This window comes from Azolla caroliniana, unplaced genomic scaffold (assembly GCF_043228905.1).
Source record: "Azolla caroliniana isolate FFs.n. ecotype wild unplaced genomic scaffold, voAzoCaro1.0.p SCAF_7, whole genome shotgun sequence".
Taxonomy (NCBI): Eukaryota; Viridiplantae; Streptophyta; class Polypodiopsida; order Salviniales; family Salviniaceae; genus Azolla; species Azolla caroliniana.
In genome coordinates this window covers 8,237,474-8,251,658 of record NW_028230442.1, presented here as the reverse complement: position 1 = coordinate 8,251,658, position 14,185 = coordinate 8,237,474, and the positions used below count along the sequence as shown (strand labels likewise).

The window sequence follows — 14,185 nt, the reverse complement described above, 5'->3', positions numbered from 1 at the left end:
ATCTTATATCTGTTTTCACAACAAGAAACATAACCTATGACAATATTGGCCTGAATCTTTTTAAGCAATCACATGTATGCTTTTAGTTCTTTGGATATATGGAAACATAGTCTCACAAGATGTCGTCAGCTGCGAGATTCGATCTCTCGCGGCGAGGCCCAATATACAAATCAGGCACAAACCTCAACCACACGGCCAAACTAATCAGATAAAAATTATAATGAAACTAGTTATAAAAATTAAATTGAAACCTTTAATGGTTAGGGAAATGAAATAATACTAGACCAATATTGTCTTAACACCATGAAATATAACGAATGACTATTGTGATACAAAATCTTTTTAATCAATCACATGTATCCCTTCTATCTATTCTTTGGATGCATGGAAACACAGTCTTGCAAGAAGTCGTCACCTGAGAGATTCGAACTCTCGCGGGGAGACCCCATGTACTTAGCAGGCACATGCCTTAACCACTCCGCCAAAGTGACTAGATAAAGGTTAAATTGAATCTAGTTGTAAAATTTATTTAAATATAAAGTTTAAATGGTAGGGGAAATTAAATAATACTTTTCTAATATGGTTTTCAAACCAAGAAATATAACCAATGTCAATAGTGACAGAATATCTTTCGAAGCAATGACATGTATCCCATCAATTCTTGGGATGTATGGCACAAACCTCAACCACACGGCCAAACTAAGTAGATAAATAAAAAAATGAAACTAGTTATAAAAATTAAATTTACACAAATCTTTTTAAGGAAGCACATGTATCTTTTGAGTTCTTTGAATATATGGATTTGTTGAGAGACAAGCTCAACATCGGCCGAATCGGCTGAAGAAGCCGAGGACCGGATCGGTTGGGACCGATCGGTTAGGCCGAGTGCATAAACCGGGAGGTCGTTAGGAAAGATATTCCGTGAGGAATATATTTGGGTGTTAGTGTAGGAGCTCTTAATGAGCACTGAAGTATTGTCAGTACTTCGGTCAGTCCTTCTAGGACTTGTATAAAAGTGTTCACTGAAGCACGTCTTATGTACAGATTGAGTATTATTGTTGAATATAGTTTTTCGTGTTTCTCTCTCTGTCTCTCCCGCGTATACTGCGTAAGCTCAAGCTCTCCATTGAACCTGAGTTTCCTTCCTTCTCTTTGGTCTTCATACTTTCTTCCGCACGTTACTTTCTACATGGTATCAGAGCGTGAGGGTTGAGAACCTCTCTGCAGCCGACACAGCTTGACGAAGAAGAACAAGAAGAACGATGGATAGAGGCATGGCGAGCTCGCTTCCAACAGAGAAGCTCGACAGAACCAACTACGCGTCTTGGTCCTACAAGATGCACCAGTACCTGCTCGGGCACGGCAATTGGAGTTATATCGAAGGAGCTAATGACGCGGCACCCGAATCGACACACAGAGACTTCCCGTCGTGGGAGCAATCGGCGAGCACGGTATTGTACTCCTTCGCGTCGTGTGTGGGCGAACAGCTATTGAGCTATGTTTGGGATGCAAAGACGCCGAAGGGTGCGTGGGAAAATCTGAAGAAGATTTTCGCCGCGACCACCGCAGCCATTGAAACTTTTAATGGTTAGGGAAATGAAATAATACTAGACCAATATTGTCTTAACACCATGAAATATAACGAATGACTATTGTGATACAAAATCTTTTTAAGCAATCACATGTATCCCTTCTATCTATTCTTTGGATGCATGGAAACACAGTCTTGCAAGAAGTCGTCACCTGAGAGATTCGAACTCTCGCGGGGAGACCCCATGTACTTAGCAGGCACACGCCTTAACCACTCGGCCAAAGTGACTAGATAAAGGTTAAATTGAATCTAGTTGTAAAATTTATTTAAATATAAAGTTTAAATGGTAGGGAAAATTAAATAATACTTTTCTAATATGGTTTTCAAACCAAGAAATATAACCAATGTCAATAGTGACAGAATATCTTTCGAAGCAATGACATGTATCCCATCAATTCTTGGGATGTATGGCACAAACCTCAACCACACGGCCAAACTAAGTAGATAAATAAAAAAATGAAACTAGTTATAAAAATTAAATTTACACAAATCTTTTTAAGGAAGCACATGTATCTTTTGAGTTCTTTGAATATATGGATTTGTTGAGAGACAACCTCAACATCGGCCGAATCGGCTGAAGAAGCCGAGGACCGGATCGGTTGGGACCGATCGGTTAGGCCGAGTGCATAAACCGGGAGGTCGTTAGGAAAGATATTCCGTGAGGAATATATTTGGGAGTTAGTGTAGGAGCTCTTAATGAGCACTGAAGTATTGTCAGTACTTCGGTCAGTCCTTCTAGGACTTGTATAAAAGTGTTCACTGAAGCACGTCTTATGTACAGATTGAGTATTATTGTTGAATATAGTTTTTCGTGTTTCTCTCTCTGTCTCTCCCGCGTATACTACGTAAGCTCAAGCTCTCCATTGAACCTGAGTTTCCTTCCTTCTCTTTGGTCTTCATACTTTCTTCCGCACGTTACTTTCTACATGGTATCAGAGCGTGAGGGTTGAGAACCTCTCTGCAGCCGACACAGCTTGACGAAGAAGAACAAGAAGAACGATGGATAGAGGCATGACGAGCTCGCTTCCAACAGAGAAGCTCGACAGAACCAACTACGCGTCTTGGTCCTACAAGATGCACCAGTACCTGCTCGGGCACGGCAATTGGAGTTATATCGAAGGAGCTAATGACGCGGCACCCGAATCGACACACAGAGACTTCCCGTCGTGGGAGCAATCGGCGAGCACGGTATTGTACTGCTTCGCGTCGTGTGTGGGCGAACAGCTATTGAGCTATGTTTGGGATGCAAAGACGTCGAAGGGTGCGTGGGAAAATCTGAAGAAGATTTTCGCCGCGACCACCACAGCCATTGAAACCTTTAATGGTTAGGGAAATGAAATAATACTAGACCAATATTGTCTTAACACCATGAAATATAACGAATGACTATTGTGATACAAAATCTTTTTAAGCAATCACATGTATCCCTTCTATCTATTCTTTGGATGCATGGAAACACAGTCTTGCAAGAAGTCGTCACCTGAGAGATTCGAACTCTCGCGGGGAGACCCCATGTACTTAGCAGGCACACGCCTTAACCACTCGGCCAAAGTGACTAGATAAAGGTTAAATTGAATCTAGTTGTAAAATTTATTTAAATATAAAGTTTAAATGGTAGGGAAAATTAAATAATACTTTTCTAATATGGTTTTCAAACCAAGAAATATAACCAATGTCAATAGTGACAGAATATCTTTCGAAGCAATGACATGTATCCCATCAATTCTTGGGATGTATGGCACAAACCTCAACCACACGGCCAAACTAAGTAGATAAATAAAAAAATGAAACTAGTTATAAAAATTAAATTTACACAAATCTTTTTAAGGAAGCACATGTATCTTTTGAGTTCTTTGAATATATGGATTTGTTGAGAGACAACCTCAACATCGGTCGAATCGGCTGAAGAAGCCGAGGACCGGATCGGTTGGGACCGATCGGTTAGGCCGAGTGCATAAACCGGGAGGTCGTTAGGAAAGATATTCCGTGAGGAATATATTTGGGAGTTAGTGTAGGAGCTCTTAATGAGCACTGAAGTATTGTCAGTACTTCGGTCAGTCCTTCTAGGACTTGTATAAAAGTGTTCACTGAAGCACGTCTTATGTACAGATTGAGTATTATTGTTGAATATAGTTTTTCGTGTTTCTCTCTCTGTCTCTCCCGCGTATACTACGTAAGCTCAAGCTCTCCATTGAACCTGAGTTTCCTTCCTTCTGTTTGGTCTTCATACTTTCTTCCGCACGTTACTTTCTACATGGTATCAGAGCGTGAGGGTTGAGAACCTCTCTGCAGCCGACACATCTTGACGAAGAAGAACAAGAAGAACGATGGATAGAGGCATGGCGAGCTCGCTTCCAACAGAGAAGCTCGACAGAACCAACTACGCGTCTTGGTCCTACAAGATGCACCAGTACCTGCTCGGGCACGGCTATTGGAGTTATATCGAAGGAGCTAATGACGCGGCACCCGAATCGACACACAGAGACTTCCCGTCGTGGGAGCAATCGGCGAGCACGGTATTGTACTGCTTCGTGTCGTGTGTGGGCGAACAGCTATTGAGCTATGTTTGGGATGCAAAGACGCCGAAGGGTGCGTGGGAAAACCTGAAGAAGATTTTCGCCGCGACCACCACAGCCATTGAAACCTTTAATGGTTAGGGAAATGAAATAATACTAGACCAATATTGTCTTAACACCATGAAATATAACGAATGACTATTGTGATACAAAATCTTTTTAAGCAATCACATGTATCCCTTCTATCTATTCTTTGGATGCATGGAAACACAGTCTTGCAAGAAGTCGTCACCTGAGAGATTCGAACTCTCGCGGGGAGACCCCATGTACTTAGCAGGCACACGCCTTAACCACTCGGCCAAAGTGACTAGATAAAGGTTAAATTGAATCTAGTTGTAAAATTTATTTAAATATAAAGTTTAAATGGTAGGGAAAATTAAATAATACTTTTCTAATATGGTTTTCAAACCAAGAAATATAACCAATGTCAATAGTGACAGAATATCTTTCGAAGCAATGACATGTATCCCATCAATTCTTGGGATGTATGGCACAAACCTCAACCACACGGCCAAACTAAGTAGATAAATAAAAAAATGAAACTAGTTATAAAAATTAAATTTACACAAATCTTTTTAAGGAAGCACATGTATCTTTTGAGTTCTTTGAATATATGGATTTGTTGAGAGACAACCTCAACATCGGTCGAATCGGCTGAAGAAGCCGAGGACCGGATCGGTTGGGACCGATCGGTTAGGCCGAGTGCATAAACCGGGAGGTCGTTAGGAAAGATATTCCGTGAGGAATATATTTGGGAGTTAGTGTAGGAGCTCTTAATGAGCACTGAAGTATTGTCAGTACTTCGGTCAGTCCTTCTAGGACTTGTATAAAAGTGTTCACTGAAGCACGTCTTATGTACAGATTGAGTATTATTGTTGAATATAGTTTTTCGTGTTTCTCTCTCTGTCTCTCCCGCGTATACTACGTAAGCTCAAGCTCTCCATTGAACCTGAGTTTCCTTCCTTCTGTTTGGTCTTCATACTTTCTTCCGCACGTTACTTTCTACATGGTATCAGAGCGTGAGGGTTGAGAACCTCTCTGCAGCCGACACATCTTGACGAAGAAGAACAAGAAGAACGATGGATAGAGGCATGGCGAGCTCGCTTCCAACAGAGAAGCTCGACAGAACCAACTACGCGTCTTGGTCCTACAAGATGCACCAGTACCTGCTCGGGCACGGCTATTGGAGTTATATCGAAGGAGCTAATGACGCGGCACCCGAATCGACACACAGAGACTTCCCGTCGTGGGAGCAATCGGCGAGCACGGTATTGTACTGCTTCGTGTCGTGTGTGGGCGAACAGCTATTGAGCTATGTTTGGGATGCAAAGACGCCGAAGGGTGCGTGGGAAAATCTGAAGAAGATTTTCGCCGCGACCACCACAGCCATTGAAACCTTTAATGGTTAGGGAAATGAAATAATACTAGACCAATATTGTCTTAACACCATGAAATATAACGAATGACTATTGTGATACAAAATCTTTTTAAGCAATCACATGTATCCCTTCTATCTATTCTTTGGATGCATGGAAACACAGTCTTGCAAGAAGTCGTCACCTGAGAGATTCGAACTCTCGCGGGGAGACCCCATGTACTTAGCAGGCACACGCCTTAACCACTCGACCAAAGTGACTAGATAAAGGTTAAAATGAATCTAGTTGTAAAATTTATTTAAATATAAAGTTTAAATGGTTAGGAAAATTAAATAATACTTTTCTAATATGGTTTTCAAACCAAGAAATATAACCAATGTCAATAGTGACAGAATATCTTTCGAAGCAATGACATGTATCCCATCAATTCTTGGGATGTATGGCACAAACCTCAACCACACGGCCAAACTAAGTAGATAAATAAAAAAATGAAACTAGTTATAAAAATTAAATTTACACAAATCTTTTTAAGGAAGCACATGTATCTTTTGAGTTCTTTGAATATATGGATTTGTTGAGAGACAAGCTCAACATCGGCCGAATCGGCTGAAGAAGCCGAGGACCGGATCGGTTGGGACCGATCGGTTAGGCCGAGTGCATAAACCGGGAGGTCGTTAGGAAAGATATTCCGTGAGGAATATATTTGGGAGTTAGTGTAGGAGCTCTTAATGAGCACTGAAGTATTGTCAGTACTTCGGTCAGTCCTTCTAGGACTTGTATAGAAATGTTCACTGAAGCATGTCTTATGTACAGATTGAGTATTATTGTTGAATATAGTTTTTCGTGTTTCTCTCTCTGTCTCTCCCGCGTATACCGCGTAAGCTCAAGCTCTCCATTGAACCTGAGTTTCCTTCCTTCTGTTTGGTCTTCATACTTTCTTCCGCACGTTACTTTCTACATGGTATCAGAGCGTGAGGGTTGAGAACCTCTCTGCAGCCGACACAGCTGGACAAAGAAGAACAAGAAGAACGATGGATAGAGGCATGGCGAGCTCGCTTCCAACAGAGAAGCTCGACAGAACCAACTACGCGTCTTGGTCCTACAAGATGCACCAGTACCTGCTCGGGCACGGCAATTGGAGTTATATCGAAGGAGCTAATGACGCGGCACCCGAATCGACACACAGAGACTTCCCGTCGTGGGAGCAATCGGCGAGCATGGTATTGTACTGCTTCGCGTCGTGTGTAGGCGAATAGCTATTGAGCTATGTTCGGGATGCAAAGACGCCGAAGGGTGCGTGGGAAAATCTGACGAAGATTTTCGCCGCGAGCACCACAGCCAGGAAGCTTCAGCTCCGAGAAGAGTTGAGCAACCTACGACAACGCGATTTGTTGGTGGCGGACTATACCTCGAAGATCAAGGATATCTGCAACTCCCTCGCCTCCATAGAGGTGAACATCGAGGAGAGCGAGATGGTCCAGATCTGTCTCAGAGGTTTGGCGTCGAAGTTCGGAGCGTTCCGAACGGCTGTGTGTACCCGGGAGAATACGTCGTCCTTTTTCGACTTACAGTCGATGCTCCTGGTAGAGGAGAACCACGCGGGTGCGTCTACAAACACGCACACCGACAGCCTAATGTTGTACACGGAGGGAGATAAGCCCCGTGGACGTGGAGGACGAGGCGAGTCGGCACGCAATGGAGGCGGCCGACGGATCAAGAAAGAAGGCACCGAAGTGATGCCGACAGCAACTCCGGACCCTCCGGAAACAGGGGGAGTCGAAGCGATGAGAACCGGCAAGGGAAGTCCATCGCGGAGTGCTGGTACTGTGGCAAGAGAGGCCACAAGGAAAGTGAGTGCTGGAAGAAGCGCGCCGATTCGGAGAGAACTGGTTCCGGGAACGGCTCCAGACATACCGACAAGGGAAATCGGCAGCGATCGCACTACGCCGAAGACTCCGGGAGAGCCGGAGAAGGGACTACCTTCGTGACGAGACACGAAGCAAACTCAATGAAGCAGACCACCCCGAGATCGGACGAGGTGTGGTACGTAGACTCCGGCGCGTCAAACCACATGACGAGCCATAAGGAGTGGTTCTCGTACCTTGAAAAACCGATACAACCTGGAGTAGTCGCAACTGGAGACGACACTTCGCATCCGATCGCGAATGTCGGAGAAGTTCCCCTTAGCCACGTCGGGCAGAAAGGGAAACTTATGAACGTGTTGCACGTTCCGACAATCACGAAGAACTTGGTCTCGGTCGGACAGATCGTCGACCAAGGGATGGAGGTTCGGTTTACACACCTCGAGTGCTTCATTGAGGAAGAAGGCCGTGTGATTGCGCAAGGGCGCAGAGACGGGAGGATGTTCATCCTCGATTCCATTGACGGCGACACCGCACTGTTCGCAAAGGGACAAAAAGCCGAGTCGGACATCGACTTGTGGCACAAGCAGATAGGCCACGTCAACTACCAACGGCTTCAAGATCTGCAATCGAAACAGGTAGTGTTCGGATTGCCCAAGTTTAGTGGCCGAAAGGCACTAATTTGTGAAGCCTGCCAGCTCGGGAAGCAACACCGACTTCCTTTCCCCAACGAGCGAAACCGGAGCCGGAACAAGCTCGACTTTATACACTCCGATGTGTGGGGGCCGGCACAAAACGTTAGTCTTGGCGGGAGCCGATATTTCGTCTCCTTCATCGACGACCACACGCGGCACACGTGGATCTACCTCATTGAGAGGAAGAGCGAAGTCTTCGACTGTTTCCGGGACCTCAAAGGATTCGTGGAAACCGAAACAGGACGAAAGATCAAGTGTCTGCAGTCGGATGGCGGGAAAGAGTACTTTTCCGGTCAATTCAACGGTTACCTACAACAAATGGGAATTCGCCGCGAATTCAGTTGTAGATACACGCCAGAGTAGAACGGCATGGCCGAGAGAAAGAATGGGTCAATTGTGGAAGCGGCACGGGCAATGCTGGAGGAGAAGAGCTTGCCTAAGTTCTACTGGGCCGAGGCGGTAAGGACCGCGGTATACATCCAGAACCGGATTGGAGACAAAGTGTCGGCGCACGAGCTATATTTCGGAACGAAGTCGAACTTGCGACACTTGAGGGTGTTCGGTAGCATTGCGTATGTGCATGTACCGAAGGAGAAAAGGAGGAAGCTGGATGCAAAGGCCGAGAAGTGCATCTTGGTCAGTTACTCGGACGAACAGAAGGGTTATAAGTGCTATAACCCTCACACCAAACAAGCGCGTGTCAGCCGCGACGTTGTGTTTGACGAGTCCGCGTCCTGGTACCTGCCCCCGACTCCGAACCTTGCCTCCAATCTGAGCTCTGACGATGAGGCCAGCGAGGCCGAGATGCCCCCGGATGAGCCCGAAATCGAGACCCGTGAAGAGAGTCCGATTTCACTCCGGTTAAGTGGACCGATTGGACGACTGAGTCGGTACGACCAGTCCGATGAAGAGCCGGCGAGTAGTGGAGACTCGGTCGTGCATTCCCCGCACAGGAAGCTGAGGAGACGGCTTACGCACAAAGAGAAAGGGAAGAAGAAGGTGTCGGATTCCGGCATGGAAAGGAACGAGTCAGACCAACACGAGTCCGACTCCGAGGGAACCGGTGACAGGTCTTTAAAGATGAAGACCGCGTCGACCGAGAAGGCCTCGACATCGGCTAATGTGAGATTACGCCGATCTACCCGCCAGAAGAATCCTATTTTGTGGTTCGGATACAACGAGTACATGGCGCATCATTATGCATACATGACCCGTGTAGCGGAAGTGCGTGAGCCGGAGAGCTACGCAGAAGCGGCGAAGGACGCGAATTGGCGCACCGCGATGGAGGAAGAGATGCACGCATTGGCGGAGAACGAGACCTGGGACCTGGTTGACGAAGTCGATCGGGTGTAGATGGGTGTACAAAGTCAAGTACAACACCGATGGCTCGGTCAACCAGTACAAGGCTCGGCTAGTGGCAAAGGGCTACGCGCAGAAACATGGCATCGACTACGATGAGACGTTTGCGCCGGTCACGAAAATGACGACCGGTTAGTATTTTACTATATGTTGATGACTTGGTCATCACCGGCGCCGACCTCGATGAAATCGACCACGTGAATCTCCAGCTTGCGGCATCGTTCGACATGAAGGATCTGGGGGACCTTCATTATTTCCTCGGGATCAAAATGATCTGTACCCCCGAAGGCATATTGATCAGCCAACATCATTACGTGTTGAGTATGCTCTTCAAGTTTGGGATGGCCGACTGTAAGACCGTTTCGACTCCTTTGGACAGAACCGTCAAGCTTCGTCCCAATACGGGAAAGGTATGCGACCCGACAAGATTCCGACAAATTGTCGGAAGCCTCATATACTTGACCATCACCCGACCCGACCTCAGCTATCCGGTCGGGGTGATCAGTCAGTTCATGGCGCGACCTACCGAGGAGCACCTTCAGTGTGCGCAACGCGTACTGCGGTACTTAAGTGGCACTAAGGACCGCGGACTGCTATATCGGACCGGTGCAGCCAAGCAGTTAGTCGGCTACACCGATGCTGATTGGGCTGGCAACGCCGCCGATCGCCGATCCACGTCTGGATACGCGTTCTCCCTCGAGAGTGCCGCGATCGCGTGGAGCAGTAAGAAGCAGCCAACAGTTGCACTGTCGAGCACCGAAGCGGAGTACCAAGGAGCGGCTGTCGCGACATGCAAAGTCATATGGTTGAAGCGGCTACTTAAGGACCTGCAAGAGGAGGTGACCGATCCAACGACGATCTACTGCGACAACCTCAGCAGCATCCAACTCGCGAAGAACCCCGTCTTCCACGCACGGACCAAGCACATTGAGGTGCAATACCATTTCGTCCGTGAGTGTGTCCTTTCCGGTGAAGTCGAACTTCAGTATGTTTCGACGGATCGGCAGACTGCCGACATCTTCACCAAGCCTCTTGGTCTGGACAAGTTGCGGCAATTCTCAGGTGCGCTCGGGTTGCGTCACCTTGACGTGCCGAACTTGAGGGGGAGAACAGTCCCGAACGACCAAGCAAGGCAGCAGGAAAGGAGCGAACACCGCGACACCGAGTCAGTTGACAAGTTCGACATCGGATCGGCTGAAGAAGCCGAGGGCAGACCCGCGGAAAAGTTCGGAAGCGGACAGAAGGGGAGCAACCGAAGGAGAGAGCCGAAGCCAACCACGCATGGGGAAGATGACGCCATCGAAGGCGAGAAGACCGAAGACGAGTTGGAGACAGCCAACTCGGACGAGAGCGAAAACCGATCGGAGGTAGTCGAGTTGGTTCGGATGTTTGATTCAGACACGCTGAATCAACCGAGGCCCAAGCGGAAGAAAAGGCAGCAGGAGAAGCGTCAACACCGCAACAGCAAAAGAGCTGATAAGGGCCGCATGAGCATACAAGCCGACCGGAAGGGTCGAAGCGCGCGGAGTCGAACAGGTCGAGGAGTGCGAGCGAGGCGAGAAGCCAGGAGGAACCGGTGCTGTGAAGATCCCGAAGAGCCTCAAGTTGAGCTTGAGGGGGAGTGTTGAGAGACAAGCTCAACATCGGCCGGATCGGCTGAAGAAGCCGAGGACCCGATCGGTTAGGACCGATCGGTTAGGCCGAGTGCGTAAACCGGGAGGTTGTTAGGAAAGATATTCCGTGAGGAATATATTTGGGAGTTAGTGTAGGAGCTCTTAATGAGCATTGAAGTACTGTCAGTACTTCGGTCAGTCCTTCTAGGACTTGTATAAAAGTGTTCACTGAAGCACGTCTTATGTACAGATTGAGTATTATTGTTGAATATAGTTTTTGGTGTTTCTCTCTCTGTCTCTCCCGCGTATACTGCGTAAGCTCAAGCTCTCCATTGAACCTGAGTTTCCTTCCTTCTGTTCGGTCTTCATACTTGCTTCCGCACGATACTTTCTACAGGATTTAACACACTCTCGCAAGATGTCATCAGCTACGATATTCGATATCTCGCGGCGTGGCCCAATAGTCAAAGCAGGCACAAACCTCAACCACGTGGCCAAACTAAGTAGATAAAAATTAAAATGAAACTAGTTATCAAAATTAAATTGAAAGTTTAAATGTTTAGGGAAATGAAATAGTACTACACAGACATTGTCTTCACACCATGAAATATAACCAATGACTATAGTGATAAAAAATCTTTCAAAGCAATCACATGCATGACTTCAATTCTTTGGATGTATGGAAACACAGTCTTGCAAGAAGTCGTCACCTGAGAGATTCGAACTTTCGTGGGGAGACCCTATGTACTTAGTAGGCACACACCTTATCCACTCGACCAAAGTGATTGTATAAAGGTTAAATTGAATCTAGTTATAAAATTTAAATACAAAGTTTAAATGGCTAGGGAAACTAAATAGTACTTTTCTGATGTGGTTTTCACACCAGGAAATATAACCAATGACAATAGTGAAAAAAAAATCTTTCGCAGCAATCACATGCATCCTTTTAGTTCTTTGAATGTATGGGAAGATAGTCTACTCGCGAGAAAGTTAAAATATTTGGGGAAATTAAATAGTACTACTCCGATATTGTTTTCACACCATGAAAAATAACCAATGACAAGAATAGCTTTCGCAGCAATCACATGTATCCTTTTAGTTCTTTGAATATATGGTAACATTGTCTCGCAAGAAGTCGTCACCTGAGAGATTCGAACTCTCACGGGGAGAACCCATGTACTTAGCAAGCACACGCCTTTACCACTTGGCCAATGTGACCATATAAAGGTTAAACTGAATCTAGTTATAAAATTTAAATACAAAGTTTAAATGGTTAAGGAAATTAAATAGTACTATTCTAATATGGTTTTCACACGAAGAAATATAACCAATGACAATATTGTCAAAAAATCTTTCGAATCAATGGCATGTATCCCATCAATTCTTGGGATGTATGGAGACATAGTCTACTCGCGAGAAATTTTAATGTTTACGGAAATTAAATAGTAGTATCTGATATTGTTTTCAATACAAGAAACATAACCCATGACAATCAATTCTTAATTCTTTCGAATCAATGGCATGTATCCCATCAATTCTTGGGATGTATGGAAACATAGTCTACTCGCGAGAAATTTTAATGTTTACGGAAATTAAATAGTAGTATCTGATATTGTTTTCAATACAAGAAACATAACCCATGACAATATTGACACAAATCTTTTTAAGCAATCACACGTATCCTTTTAGTTCTTTGGATATATGGAAACATAGTTTCGCAAGATGTCGTCAGTTGCGAGATTCGATCTCTCGCGGCAAGGCCCAATAGTCAAAGCAGGCACAAACCTCAACCACATGGCCAAACTAAGTAGATAAAAATTAAAATGAAACTATCTATAAAAATTAAATTGAAAGTTTAAATGTTTAGGGAAATGAAATAGTACTACACCGATATTGTCTTCACACCATGAAATATAACCAATTACTATAGTGATAAAAAATCTTTCGAAGGAATCACATGTATCCCTTCAATTCTTTGGATGTATGGAAACACAGTCTTGCAAGAATTCGTCACCAGAGAGATTCGAAATCTCGTAGGGAGACCCAATGTACTTAGGAGGTACACGCCTTAACAACACGGCCAAAGTGACTTGATAAAAGTTAGTTAAAACTAGTTATAAAATTAAGGGAAATTAGATAGTTAGGGAAATTAAATAGTACAACTCCGATACTGTTTACACACCAAGAAATATAACTAATGACAATAGTAACAGAAATCTTTCGAAGCAATCACATGCATCCTTTCAGTTCTTTGGATGTATGGAAACATAGTCTACTCGCGAGAAAGTTAAAATATTTGGGGAAATTAAATAGTACTACTCCGATATTGGTCTACGCAACCATTATCTACAGGCATTTCCTAAGCATTGTCAAGCTTGTTGTCATGGCATAGCGTGTGCAATGGAGAAAAGTGCCTAAAACATGAGTTTATATTAGGTTAAGGTTATGGTTATGGTTGAAGATGTAACTACGAGGGATCTAGAAAGGATAAAGAATTAAGCCAACAATAAGATATCGTTGCAGTGCTCATTGTTGTGATGGAGCTTGAAGAGTTGATTGTCACATTGTGTTCCTCGATTCAATTAATACAACAGGAGGATTTCAATATAACCTCGAGGTCTCATTCCAAACTATTTGAGGGCTTATTCATCCCAATGGGAGTCGTTGAAAAAATATTTGCCCGAATGAACTAAAGACGGGTGCTGATTAGAACGCTATCTACATACCTATAGAAGAAATATATTACGAGAGAAAGAACATGTGCATTTCTTGTTGAATTCTTATCACCTGTGTTATTTATTTATTTGTATGGAAACAAATCTCATACATAATAATAAAGTAAATAAGTATGTAGGCATGTAAATACATTGTTTTTTGTCAGAAGTGGGATTTGAACCCACGCTCTCTCACGAGAACCAGAACTTGAGTCTGGCGCCTTAGACCGCTCGGCCATCCTGACGACATATGTTAAGACTTTCACTTTTATTTAATTTACATTCAATTTTATTCAATAAATCTTTACAGATAATTGTGCCCATAGACAAATGCAGGCCCCCTCACAAGGCTACTCCATCATTCTGCTGAACCAAAAACAAAGCGAATATGGCACATTT

At 44.7% G+C, this 14,185-nt stretch overlaps 7 non-coding genes across 7 annotated transcripts; all 7 read right to left on the bottom strand.

The window, feature by feature from the left end:
• Positions 1-409: 409 nt before the first annotated feature.
• TRNAS-GCU (transfer RNA serine (anticodon GCU)) lies at positions 410-491 on the bottom strand. Its single transcript has one exon. It is a non-coding gene; the product is annotated as a tRNA-Ser (tRNA).
• Positions 492-1,737: 1,246 nt separating this feature from the next.
• Positions 1,738-1,819, bottom strand: TRNAS-GCU (transfer RNA serine (anticodon GCU)). The gene has a single exon. It is a non-coding gene; the product is annotated as a tRNA-Ser (tRNA).
• Positions 1,820-3,065: 1,246 nt separating this feature from the next.
• On the bottom strand, positions 3,066-3,147 carry TRNAS-GCU (transfer RNA serine (anticodon GCU)). The gene has a single exon. It is a non-coding gene; the product is annotated as a tRNA-Ser (tRNA).
• Positions 3,148-4,393: 1,246 nt separating this feature from the next.
• Positions 4,394-4,475, bottom strand: TRNAS-GCU (transfer RNA serine (anticodon GCU)). Its single transcript has one exon. It is a non-coding gene; the product is annotated as a tRNA-Ser (tRNA).
• A 1,246-nt stretch (positions 4,476-5,721) lies between these two features.
• On the bottom strand, positions 5,722-5,803 carry TRNAS-GCU (transfer RNA serine (anticodon GCU)). Its single transcript has one exon. It is a non-coding gene; the product is annotated as a tRNA-Ser (tRNA).
• A 6,405-nt stretch (positions 5,804-12,208) lies between these two features.
• TRNAS-GCU (transfer RNA serine (anticodon GCU)) lies at positions 12,209-12,290 on the bottom strand. The gene has a single exon. It is a non-coding gene; the product is annotated as a tRNA-Ser (tRNA).
• Positions 12,291-13,947: 1,657 nt separating this feature from the next.
• Positions 13,948-14,031, bottom strand: TRNAL-CAA (transfer RNA leucine (anticodon CAA)). The gene has a single exon. It is a non-coding gene; the product is annotated as a tRNA-Leu (tRNA).
• Positions 14,032-14,185: the final 154 nt, after the last annotated feature.